The sequence below is a fragment of the Sturnus vulgaris genome, chromosome 6 (genome assembly GCF_052056855.1).
Source record: "Sturnus vulgaris isolate bStuVul1 chromosome 6, bStuVul1.hap1, whole genome shotgun sequence".
NCBI classification, from domain to species: domain Eukaryota; kingdom Metazoa; phylum Chordata; class Aves; order Passeriformes; family Sturnidae; genus Sturnus; species Sturnus vulgaris.
The window spans coordinates 22777337-22789378 of NC_142248.1; the positions used below are offsets into that span (position 1 = coordinate 22777337).

Genomic DNA, 12042 nt, shown 5'->3' on the forward strand with positions numbered 1-12042 from the left:
GAAAGTTGGTACTGCAGAGGGAAAACAAGCATTTGTGTGAACCATGACTCATGTACCCAGCCTGGGCTTAGGCACAAAATGAAACATATCATTATGGAAGTATTTTAGGTACTTCCCTAAACACAAAATAATATTCAAAGATGGATATATTTATATATGAACATATAGTCAAAGGCCATTTCCAGCTTCACTTAAAGTTTACCAATTATATATTGTACATTTCTTTATAATTCCCTTTAGATATCTTTATCTATGGGAAGTACTGCATGTGAATATGCTTTTCAAATTTCAAATTGAAATCATCTGTAGTGATGCTCTTCAAGGACAGAAGGGTTAGCTGGCACACGGGCAGGAGAAGGGTTGCTCATTAGGGAAGGTTTGTTACGTGGTAACATATAATTAAGGTAATGGTCACAGCTTATGTGACAGCAAACACTCTGGCAGTTGTTTGATTGCTTTCTGGGTCAGGAGATCAGCATTTTCTACAACATGTATCCACATTAGTGTGTTAGTGGACAGGTTAGAAAGCAAATTACAGCTGCCTTTCTTAGGCACATTACTGTCGAGGCTCATTGTTTTGGGTTTTTTACTGTACATCAGCAATAATATAGCTTCTGAAGACTGCATGTGACAGGTTAGGCATTTTATCCTTTGAGTAAACAGTAATCATGGTGTGAAGAAAGTGGGGCATTGGAGATTTTTCCCATTCTTTGAGATTTCCATTCTTCCTTTCTAGTTTGCTCTAAGGGCTCTTTGGGGATACATATATTAAGCCCTTTAAATAGTTCATAATAAATCTTTGTCTCGGGTTGATTCTGACAGTTTTTTAAAGAGTCTTTTAAGAGACAATCCTCAATCATTTACTAATCCATGGGGTGATCTTCAGACTTGGAGAAAAAAGAAACAGTTCAAGCTCCAGGATTGTGAAGATACAATGTAGAAAAATTTTAACTCAGAAAAACTCAGAAAATACTGTACCATGGAAATTTCACCTGTCCTACCGTGTTCTGCCAATGCCTAAAAGCTCATTCTCCACTTTACTCAGTTGGCAAACACTGAAGGAAGAAAAATGGAATACCAAAAAAAAGAAGAACAATTTTTATTGATCACCTTATTCTTATTATCCTGGGTCTGGCCTTGTTTTGTTCAGTGATTGAATTGAAGGGGCATTATGGGAAAAAAAAGTCATTGTTCCCATTGTTAAAATAAAGCCAAAAAATACCACAGAATTCTGTCTTTTAAGTGTTTACTATTCAAGCCTTGTGATAAATATGCCAAAATATCTGCAGTGTGGGCTGATTTTTAACATGCTGTTTCCTGTGTTATATGACAGGTTCTGATTATGTCTGTCAAAAACCTTCTTAATACCACAGTGCAAAATAAATAGATAAAGGCAGAAAATATAATAAAAATAAGATGTCCGGTCCACTTGACATTTGTTTTTACTAAATAATTTGAATGAATAATTTTCTAAGAAAAATGCATGGCTGCAGCCCACAGAAACTACCCCTAAGGGTTTTTTTTCTTCAGCAGCCTCAGGTCTGTCATTTTTGGAGATACTTGTTCTCAACTCTTTCTGAATTTCAATGGTATAGCACTTGTTATTATTTTCAGCTTTTTTATAAATTCTGCGTAAGCAAAGAAATCTATAAGTGCCAACTTATCTGTATAAGAACTCTCTTGGTGTATCTTAGGAATATTATTGCCTATATATTTTAATTGAATATGCTGCCCTGAGGAGGAAATTCTGTAACTGGAAAGGCAGCAGTTCTAATAAGGGGCAAAGCTATAGAGAAACCTGGGCAGTTGGGTCTCTTACCCTTTCCTCAGCCAGGAACCTGAGTGCTGGAGGTGAGGGCTGCTTCTGCAATCACTACCAGCTGAGCAGTCCATCCCAACAGCATCAGCTACCCACTACCCCAGCTGTGCTAGCAAATCCCTCAGAAGCTGCAGGATTAGCAGCCTGCCTGATTCATTTATCCTGGACCTGGTCATGGAGTGTCAGTGTGACAGATGAGAAGGGACAATTGCACAGAGAATCTTGTGATGATGGAAATGTTAACAGCATTCTGAAATACAGATGAATGCACAGTGTTGAGGGCATAAGTATTTTCATTGTTATATTTATGGGATTTTTAAAGTGTTACTTCTTTGGCTAAGTATGAGAAAGGCTATATTTCTTCATTTTTTCCATTATTCTTTTCATTGTAAAATATCAGTGTTAGTTAAACCTGGTTTTGACAGGGATAAGTAGATTCTGAATATGTAAAAATACGTTTTCTTACATTTTGTGTAAGAAGAAGTACCACGTGACTATATTGTGAAATATATAATGCTGAAGTCATGACATGGTGCTTAGCACCATACCTATTGCCACTGACTGTCCAGTGATGAAGTTTTCTGTAAACAAAACATTAAACATATGATGAAAACATTCTTCTAGACAATTATACATATTTTGCCTTGACAACATATGGTGTGTAAATCCAACTTGCATGCGTTCTTATCATCGAACCATTCTAAATTAGGTAAAAATTTGTTTTATATAGAAAATTATTTCTTGCCTTCCATGCTTCAATATATTTATAGAGTACTTATGTGCATCTGATACAGCAGTATGCTTTCAGATAAAATTTAAACTTGGAAAGTGGAACAGTTTGATAGAGCCAATGTGATTGAAATCCAAAGAGAATGGAAACCTCTCTGCAATGTTTAGTTGTTCACCGTTAGCAAAGATGAACCCAGATACTTGCCATGTTTGAAAAATATAAGAGGTCAAATGGTGCCACAGTTGTACCACCTTTATTTTTTCCCTTTTCAGTGTGTGAAGAGAAAATGGTAGGTCAGGTGGCCCCCTCTGTTTATTGCTGCTGAGCCAGTAGCTGTTCATCATTAGTAGATCAGTCTGTGTCTGCACATGTGCACTTGCCTGGTTTAAACATATGCCCAGTAGCTACGTACTCTTCTAGACAGGTTATTCAACAAGGTTACACAATTTGTGCAAAGTGATTTTTTTTGTCAGGATTCTATAAGCATTGATGTAACAATCCAGTAGATACTAGCAACCAGTAACTGCCCCTTGGTTAGGCTGCATGGAAGATTCATGTATATAAAATAGTGTATTAAAGTAAACTTACAAAAGCAAAGAGCAATCATTGCAAATGTAATTTTTTCTTCCTCTTTGGGATTCTAATTTTAAAAGCATTAAAGAAGACAGCTGCTCATGCTGTGATATGCGCTAAACAGCCTGAAGGATGGAAAAAAATATATTTGTAGCTCATAATAACTATTGACCTTTCTGATATACAGTGTTCTCTGTGTTAGCTATTCTGTTCTATCAACAGTGAAGATTGAACATGACTTTTTAATAGAAAACATGGGGTTTCAAGCTGCTTTCACAAAGGTGTTTATGTATTGTTATTTTGTATTGTAGTACAAAGACTAAGTCCTGATGCCCTTTGTCTGACATCATGTTTGTCATAAAAAAGCCCCACTGTTACTGACTGTTTCATATGAGGAATTGGCTCATAACCATTTTATAGTCGTGATAAAAGCATTGCTCCACCAGATCCAGAAAACAGGTATTGAAAATAGAATCCCCAAATATCCCAGCAGCACAAAAGGTATTTTCTGAAGAAATAGATTCCTCAAGTGGCTATATTTTCAGGGAATTCCACTAAGACTTCAAACACTCACTTTTTGTATTCATACTGTTGTTCCTTGGCGTACTCAGGCTGCTGCATAATGGCTTTTGCTGGATGTCATGTGCTCCCAAAGAGGTATCTTTATGATGCTCCTTTATTTCTCTTGAACTTTCCCACTGCTGAGTTGCTGAGTACAGACACATGCACTAGTAGCAGCTTGACTGTGGCACTTGTGTATGTTTCCCTAGAGTGGGATCATCCAAACATCGGCTTTGCTGTGTGAGGTAACTCAGCTGCTCTCCTTTCCCTCAGGGAAAAGCTTCACCAAAAAGCACCTCCCATTTGGCATATGAAAATCTGGAAAGCAACCTCTTTATTGTGCTTTTTAAGCCCAAGCAGGCTGGCAATGTTAAGCAACATCAGAAGGGACTTTTTAATGTTTGTTGGAGGTGTTTTTATGCCATGTGCTGGGAAGGAACTTTAGTGGGCCATTATTGGCAGCTCTAAACCACAGTTATTTTCACAGCTATGCTCTGTAGTGTCAGTTAATGATTCACAAGTTACTAGGCAAGAGCAGAAAACTAGCAAGAAAGGAAAAATACCCTCAGTTCTTCCAGCGCAGGAGAGGGAGAACAACATCAGCATTTAATGGCAGTTTTGTGCTGAAACAAAATGCTCAAAATTATTTATAAGAAGCTGCTCAGTAAGGATAATGATCATTTAAGTTGTGGAAACCAGCCACATCTCAAAGGAGATTAAACATCTAGTCCTCTATTCCTCACAGGACCATAAAGCCCTTGGGGAATTCAGTGAAATTTTTACTCTCAAAAGTAGTCTGTGCCTTTTTTTTTCTCCCCTCTGTTGTTTTCTCATTTCCCAATTTCTTTTCTCCATAAACATTCCTTAACAGAGGAGAGATATACTCTTATTTATGATACTACACTCTCCTAATATCAGGACCTCTTCCATCCTGGGTGTGTCCTGTTTCAAATTTTATTAGAATTGATGCAAAGAAAGTAAACAGTAAGGAAATTATATCACTGTGCTACTTTTCTTTGGGACTTTCATCGAACCTTGAAAATGTATGAGTTGCTGACTTCATATGAAACCAATTCAACAGGTTGGGTCAGATTATTTATTCCATTGTTTAAACTAAATTAACCTTAGATGTAAAAGTATGGAGGGAAGTTTGATCTTCATATACAGGATGCTTTATGTACCACTCACTTGTAAGACCATAACAGGAGTTGTTCTGGTCTATTGGATGAGCATGGGTACATTTGTGTTTAGATAATGGACTGAAACTCAGTAGTCTAAAACATTTTCAAACGCTTTTCAGAGTTAAAGTTTCCTATCGTGATTAGTTCTGTTAATAACAAATCTTTATTATGTTGTTTTCAAATAAACAAAAATGCTCCGTGTCTTTCACAGATCACTGAAATACCAAAATTTGTTGTAAAATCTGCCTTTCAATGTTATAGTGTAACAAAAATTTTACTCACATTTTCATCCTGGCCATACTTTATTTATAGCTCTGTCCTGGCCCTTAACTCACTCTTTATTTTACCAGATACATAAAGAGTTCAGTAGGATAAAGTTTACATGGGACGTAAGTGGAATATGTTGGAATTAATAGCCTGATAACATATTTCTAGACTGGAAGAAGAAGAAATAGAAGGTGATGCACAAGAAAGAAAGCTTTGAGGCATTAAATAAAGTGTTACTTGAGCCTATCTTGGCTGCATCCAAAGCATTGTGGCCAGCAGAGTGAGGGAGGAGACTCTGCCCCTCCACTCCACTCTCATGAGACCCCACCTGCAGAGCTGCAGCCAGCTCTGGGGTCCCAGCCCAAGAGACCTATTTGGGAGACAGTCCAGGGGAGGGCCACAAGATGATTAGGGGGATGGAACACCTCTCATACCTGGAAAGGCTGAGAGAATTCAATTGTTCAGTCTGCAGAAGAGAAGGCTCTGGGGAGAACTTAGAGAAGCCTTCCAGTAGCTAAAGAGAGCTACAAGAAAGCTGGAGAGGGAGTTTTACAAGGGCATGGAGTGACAGGACAAGGGGTGTAGTCATAACGGAGATTTGATTTATATTACATATGAGGAAAAAATTCTTTACTATCAGAAAGGTGGACACTGTGTTTGCCCAAGAAGTTGTGAATATCCCATCCCTGGGAAGTGTTCTAGGCCCTTTTGGATGAGCTCTGAACAGCCTGGCTAGTGGAAGGTATCCCTGCCCATGGCAAGGGGCTGGGAACTAGGCCATCTTTAAGGTCCCTTCCAACCCTAATCATTTTATGATTCTGTGATTATTAGTCCAATAAGGGTAGTTCAAATTACTTTGGTTCTGCAAGGGTAATAAAACATTCAAAAATGCCTCTGATAATACTTGGAAATTTCTGCCAATGAGTCTTTACTTCAGTTTCACCTGCATAAGTATAGTCAGTATAGGGGCATAGTCAAATTCAAAAGCAAACAGGGTAAGCTCATTATATGTAATGCTACAGGATAATTTCCCAAAGCATGGCTTATTCCTCGGCAGATCCAGCCATTTTGTACCCAAACTATAGTATGCATGTAGATCAGATATTAAACATGTTCTCTCACTTTCTTGGCTGTTGTAACTAAATTCACTGCTACTTCACTGAGTAGTGTTTTGCCTGAATGCATGGACTTTTATCACATTAAAAAAACTTGGATATATCTGAGTTAGTCTTTTGTTCTCCCAGTTTCAAACATTTAAGCTTAACAGAGTGCACTGTTACATATGGACCATAGCCCAGTAATTACCATGATTATAAAAATAGTTGTATCTCTAGATGTAAATATATATAGCATATTCTTTAAAAATTGTGAAAGAAATGAAATAAATATATTACATGTAATGCTTCAATGTCAAATTTGCATTGCAATGTTAAATGTCAAAAAGCAATGTCAAAAAACCATTACATTACATTACATGTAATTCTTCAACGTTTGCAAAAAATTAAGTATTTTACATAAGACAACCTAGGCCACACCATCAGTCATTGGATCTGGAAAATTTGGAGAGATAAGACAAGGGGAAAAAAAACAATGAATAAAAAACCATCAAAAGATCTAGCTTTCAACAGAAATCAGATAGCATTTAAAGTTTATATGCCTTTGAATTTCTAATAGGCCTATAGGTCATGAAAAGTGAATTGTCTTCATCGTGGAGGTAAGGTGACAAAAAAGAACAGTTTATTATCTTGTCTGAAAACATTACCTAGATATAAATTCTTTATAAGAAGCCATCTTTCTTTCCATTTCTTCTGAAAGAGCTGCTCTGAATCTTCCCCTTTTGAGTGATGCCTTGTCCAGAGTACAGTATTATTCCCCTTGTGTAAAGGAAAGAATGGAACAAAGTCACCTAAAATCTGGGTCCAATTCTTGACTTCTTCAGTTTTTCGGTAAATAGCAAAACAGAAATTTTATGAGTTTTACCCAGTCACCTACAAGTACCATAAGTTTCAGATCCAAATCTAGCTATTCAGGAATTCAAGCTCCTGTTTGTAACTGGGACAGCTTACAGCAAAAATATTATTCCTCCTTTTAGAAACAATATTTATTTGGAAGAATGAATGAGCCTCTGGCACCCACAATGTTAAATAGATAGTTCATATAGTTCCTGATTTTGCAGGATGCTCAGCACACTGGTGAGACCACAAGAGCACCTATAGAATTTGTGAGCTCTGTGCTCTTCAGCTGATCTCCAGGCAGGCTACCAGTGTCCATAAATAAGCCAAAGTGGTTCATCCAAGTAGTCCAGGAATCTTCAGCAGTTTCCTAGAACAAATTTGAGCTCCCAGTCCTTGCCCATGTTCAGCCTGCAATCAGCCTGAACCCACTTCACTTAAAACCATTCATTTACTCAATTGCTAAGTATAGTAACTTGCACTTATTGGAAATAAATTGTCTTAGTTTGTAGCTTTTGAATCTTACTCGTTGGGTTAGTAGTTGTGAAAATCTATCTTTTAATCTATAAAATAATCATATTTGTTCTGTAAGAGAACTGAGAGAGAATGATCTTGATAAATAGTGATTTTTTGAGAGTCACTTTTCTGATTAAAGGCAGTTAAGTACTCAAGGTTAAATTTTCTTAGTCCTTTAATGCCTGGTTACAGACAATAAGCTGCATAGAAGAAATAGAAACATTTTAAAACCACTTCTAGTCCAACTGAAAATCATAGATTTACATTACCTAATTATTTGTCTGAACATAATGATTCTCAGTTCCCTATGCAAAGGTTTATAAGACTTTAAGAAAATGTGAGAAGAGGTTTGCAAGTGTATAAGATAACAGGAAAAGAGCTCCCCTTTTCTTACTGTTTTGCATGTTCTCTTTTTTGTTTCTCTTTTAAGAGCTCTCTGTATAGTTGGTGTTTGAGAATGTCTTTTTAAAAATGTATGGACATATGTTTTCAAAAAAGTGAAATGAAAGCCAGGTAGAAGCTTCCTAAAATTCTACAAAATCCTTTATGTTAAACCATAAGGTTTACTTTTCCACCAATCTCCTTAAATTCCTTGTTGATGTTTGGTTTTCCCTCTCTAACTTCTTGTCTTCCTAAGAATGAGAAGCCTATCTTTTCTCTGTTTGGCATGCAAAAATGCATTTTTTCCCTCTCAATTATTTTTAATGCACATCAAGAAAAAAAACCCAGAAGTTAGGGTTTCATTATTCAGCCTACTGTGGCAGCTTTTTGTTATTTAAGACATAAATCAAATGTGGATTTTTTTTTTTTTACCTTGGGGACAAATTGTTTATCTGAATGTGAATGTGCTTGTGAATCACTCATAGGGACAGTACTTGTGCTATTGGTGTGTAAGAGAATTATTTGCACTGGTTTACATTGTTTTGCCCTGTAGCATTAAAGTAGCCAGACTTCATATACGTGTACAGTACCTCTGCAGACCCCTGCAGGATTAGAGCCATGGACCTCAGTCCTCCAGCTATGGACATATTCATGTCCCATCAGAAGAATCAGAAGAACTCTTCCAGAAGTTAAACGATGCATGACTGGTTTGTGGGGTCTGGGGCCAAGATTATTCCCGAAGTAAAGCCCATTGAAGGATCAGAGATGCAGGGATTGTTCACAAAGAAATGCCTAGAATTACAGAAGTTCACAGAATCACAGAATATTCTGAATTGGAAGGGCCCAACATGGATCGTCGAGTCCAACTCCTTAGTGAATGGCCCATACAGGGATCAAACCCACAGCCTTGGCATTACTAGAACCATGCTCTGACCAACAGAGCTAATCTCAGTAAACTAGTCTCAGTAAATTAAGAAAATAGCAACATAGTTTTGTGAATTGGCTGCTGTTTCATAATATCTTCCCATTTGCCTCTGTGGCTCTTACTTAAGCTATTTAACATTTGTGACTCTTCTGTATGGGTGCAGTGGATTGCAGCTTCGTTCCCTTTGAAATGGAAAATGCATTCCTTGTGTCTAGAAAGCTCATCCTGCATTATCAGCTTTGAGAGTGGAAAGAGGAGAGGTTTATTCCTTTAGTAGTATCTGCTGAAGATGTTTAAGGGCACACAAAGGCAAGTGCTTTCCCAGCAGAGTACACAATTACCTGCTTTGCAAAGACAACCCAGACTTACTTTTTATACTTCTAAGTCTGACAGTGCAAAACACTTTAATTCACATGCAGTAAGCATTGACTTTTATCACATAATTAGCATTCTAAACTCACAGTTTCAGAAGTTTATAACTCAACAGTAGGTTTATGTAGCCGTGCAACGGGGTTTAACCCTTTAAGTGCTGCGGAAATAAGATGCACGGCTACATGGTCATCTTTCATGATAGGAAAGAAAGAGACAAGTTTATTCAGAAACACACTTGGTTTTGTAGCATGACTCGCAATTCCAAGAGTAGAGAAAAGGTGATTGGTTCACAGAGAAGACACCCCATTCCCAGGGCCTGGTCACACACCACACCAGGTGTTCTATCTTTGTTATTAATTCCTTTTTATTTTGACCAAGATATTACCCTGGGAGAAATTCTCCCTAGCTTTGAGCTGGACCAGCTTATCGGCTGGGAACAGAGCTGAGAAGTTCCAGCCTGGAATATTTTTCAGGCTGTAATTTTCTTGCTTTTTCAATATGTGTTCCTACAGGTTTAAATTCAGTAAATTCAAACAGGAAGCTATATTTTTCAGTGCAAAAAGAGACTTTTTGTTTCTACAGTATCAAGCCAAGTGGATCTTGTTTATTCCAGGCTTTTTTAAAAGATTTTAGATTATAATTTTTTTTAAAGATCAAATTGCTAGAGTCTCATTCTGATATTCCTCAGATTATAAGTCTGCTTTGACATAATTGAAAATAATTGAAAAGGTTCAGTGATAGGCATTTAAAACCAATTCCTGAGAACTCATCATGGACTATATTCCATATAGTCCTGTCCAAATCTCACTGACATCAGTGGATCTGTTCTGTACACATCCTATTTTTAAAATCCTGCATGCATAACCACTATCAGCATTGTTACAGTATCAGTCGTAGGTGGTTGCAACTCTGAATGCAGATTTGCACTATCAGCCCTAATGGTTCCCTCTTGAGAGAAACTCAAAATGCTGTTCATAAGCTGTTCTGGACTTTTAGGTAACTAATCCCATCTCAAACATACACTCTCAGATACTTTTTGTTAAAAAAAAAATCAAACACTTCAAAATTCATATTTATATGACACGGTTCCAGTCTGTTGGATAAAATATGTGCATTTTATAACATTCATTTACAGAGATGTATAGGTTTGTAGATAGTATAATAACAGCAAATTATGTTAATCTTATGATATATGATTAAATGAGCCCAAAAAATGTCCATGCTGAGTACACTTTACTATATGTCATTGTTATCCTTTCTTTCATTTAACCGTGTACAAAAGAAAAATTTTAATTTCTAATTTTTGGGAATGGTATGGTACATATGTATTACAGCCTGATCTTTTTTGAGCATAAGATATTGTGTGGTTAATTAACATTACTTCTGTATGTTTAGGTAATTACCATTAGAACACAGGAGGACATATTGTACTCGCTGCCTGTGCTAGAGCATAATGTGCTGGACTACAACTACACTTGTTAAGCTGATTTTAGTGTTTCTTCACACAGCAGGAAGCACCCATGCTGTTGTTTCTTAATGTACTCTTTAACTACTGCACTGTACTCTACAATAAAAATAATAATTAATTATGATCCTCATCTTACCAGTACTGCTGCTCCGGGTGACTTTGGCTGCTGTTTCAGGGTTCCACTGTCCCACACCCTGAAATATATATTTCCCTTCAGAGTTTTATCTCTTATGTGATATTGCTGAACAGAGCTGAATTTTTTGAGGACAGGTTTGTTGCATGGATTGTGATGGCTTCACATTTGTTCAGGTCTCCAAGGACCTGCACCAATAAATGTGAAAGAGACAACAGCAGAATGGCATACTTTCCCATTTCCACCAGGATGAAAAAAATACTCTAAATTAAGTCTAACCTTAAATGTATAATCTGTCCTTGGGAGAAAAAAAAAGGATATAGCATCTTCAAGCTCTTGGCATCCCTTACGAGAAAAAATTGGTTCTAAGGGTCTCTGATCTTGTGTTTTAGTAAAATAGAACTGCACGGCTGACTGACAGTTCTGATCTAAAGCATTTACGTTTAAGTTTTGATCTCTCTGCTTTTGATTAAAACTAATGAGCTCATTTAATTCAAAATGGGAATCTCTGATAAGAGAAATAAGGTTGATGTGATTGGATTAGAGGGGCAAATTAAACTCTTAGAGCAGAAGTTTGTGCTTATACAGTGTATTAAAAAGCTGTTGGCGTATTATGGTGTGTTAGATGATGAGAAAAATTTCATAGTAATTCATATTTAATCAGAAGAAATGAAAGTACTAAATATAACATGGCTCTGCTTTTCCCTCGAGTGATAAAGAGCTGTACATTTAAAATGACATCAAATTCATGCTCTCTAAAACAAAAAAATCTTAAGAGACACACTAAAGAAAGGGGCACTGTTGTCAGTTATCACAATAGAGCTGAAATGTCACAAACACAAGACAAGTTGACCACATTAAATCAAGGACAATTCAATATAATCCTTAGCTCACAAATAAGTTTTTGCTTTTCTGTTGGCTGCATAACAAATGCATTTTAAATACTTAAACACTTTCTACTAGTAGTTTGTATGGTTCTCCTAAACAATAGAAATACAATTTCAAAATATTTTCTTTATTCCTTGTAAATTCCTCACTGAAATTGAATTTCTTTTATCTCCAATAATGCCTGTTTATTGTAAGATGCTCCTGAATTTTCCCATTAACAGTATTTTCGGGATACGTTGATTTCAGGAATAAAAATTAGCAATCATAAAGATTGTA

The 12042-nt window shown here is 36.6% G+C and overlaps 1 protein-coding gene across 5 annotated transcripts in view; it reads left to right on the plus strand.

Annotated features, from left to right (window-relative positions):
• Positions 1 to 12042, plus strand: part of NPAS3 (neuronal PAS domain protein 3) — a 592150-nt gene that overhangs the window by 524061 nt on the left and 56047 nt on the right. The window lies entirely within an intron of this gene.